This window comes from Mus caroli, chromosome 4 (genome assembly GCF_900094665.2).
Source record: "Mus caroli chromosome 4, CAROLI_EIJ_v1.1, whole genome shotgun sequence".
NCBI lineage: Eukaryota > Metazoa > Chordata > Mammalia > Rodentia > Muridae > Mus > Mus caroli.
Window position 1 is genome coordinate 141,957,205 of NC_034573.1, and position 1,018 is coordinate 141,958,222.

The 1,018-nt window shown below is 45.5% G+C and overlaps 1 protein-coding gene across 2 annotated transcripts in view; it reads left to right on the top strand.

The window, feature by feature from the left end:
• The window catches only part of Nol9 (nucleolar protein 9), a 20,497-nt gene that overhangs the window by 15,879 nt on the left and 3,600 nt on the right, over positions 1-1,018 (top strand). The gene's annotated exons all lie outside the window — the stretch shown is intronic.

The window sequence follows — 1,018 nt, forward strand, 5'->3', positions numbered from 1 at the left end:
AAGGAGTGCACCACCACTGCCTAGCTCTTCCTTTCCCTTTCCCTTTCCCTTTCCCTTTTTCTTTTCTTTTCTTTTCTTTTCTTTTCTTTTCTTTTCTTTTCTTTCTTACACCAAAATTCTAGAACTGGCTACACTGACTTGTAGCTCCTATTCTAGCCGATGACGGAGCAGGAAAGTGATAGGTTTGCTTCAAAAAAGAAGGAAACCGTGAAAGCAAGGTCTTAATGCACCAAAGCATAGCTAGTGGATGGTGCAGGCACAGAGAAAAGTTGCGCAGAGGCTGTCTGGACCCTTGGGGCGCCCCCGTTAGCTACAGCCTCAGGGCCCTATAGCTGACCTCATAATCCATCTACCAAGAACTGTCCTGAAAGCCTACAGCTGACACCTAATGCTGTGATCTTACCCTTGGTTAGGTTTTTCAATGGGCAGAGAAAGGAATGAAAATGATTCAGGCCAGGCACGCCTTTATTTTTTATTTATTTATTTTTTTATTTTTTGGCGCACGCCTTTAATCCCAGCACTCGGGAGGCAGAGGCAGGCGGATTTCTGAGTTCCAGGACAGCCTAGTCTACAAAGTGAGTTTCAGGACAGCCAGGGCTATACAGAGAAACCCTGTCTTGAAAAAACCAAAAAAAAAAAGGAAAAAAAAGAAAGAAAAAATGATTCAGACAGGAGTACAGGAAGAAGAGAAATGTAGCCAGGCTGCCTTGAACTTCACGTCCTCCTGCCTTTGCCTGCCATGTGCCATGACAATCACCATAAACCACCACACCCAGGGCTTCCTGCGTTGTAGGCCAGGACTTTTGTCACCTGAGCCAGTCCCTACCCTAGGTTTTGGCTGGGTGGGATCGTAGATGCCTACAACGTCAGCCCCGGGGAAGGTAGATGAGAGGCAGCCGAGGCAAGCTTCAGGTTCAGTGTTTTCTGTTTAACCCAGATCTTGAATACTCTGTACCCCAAATGCTTCCGTCTACAAGCACACTTCTCCTGATTTTAAGTCTTTTTTTTTTTTTTTTTT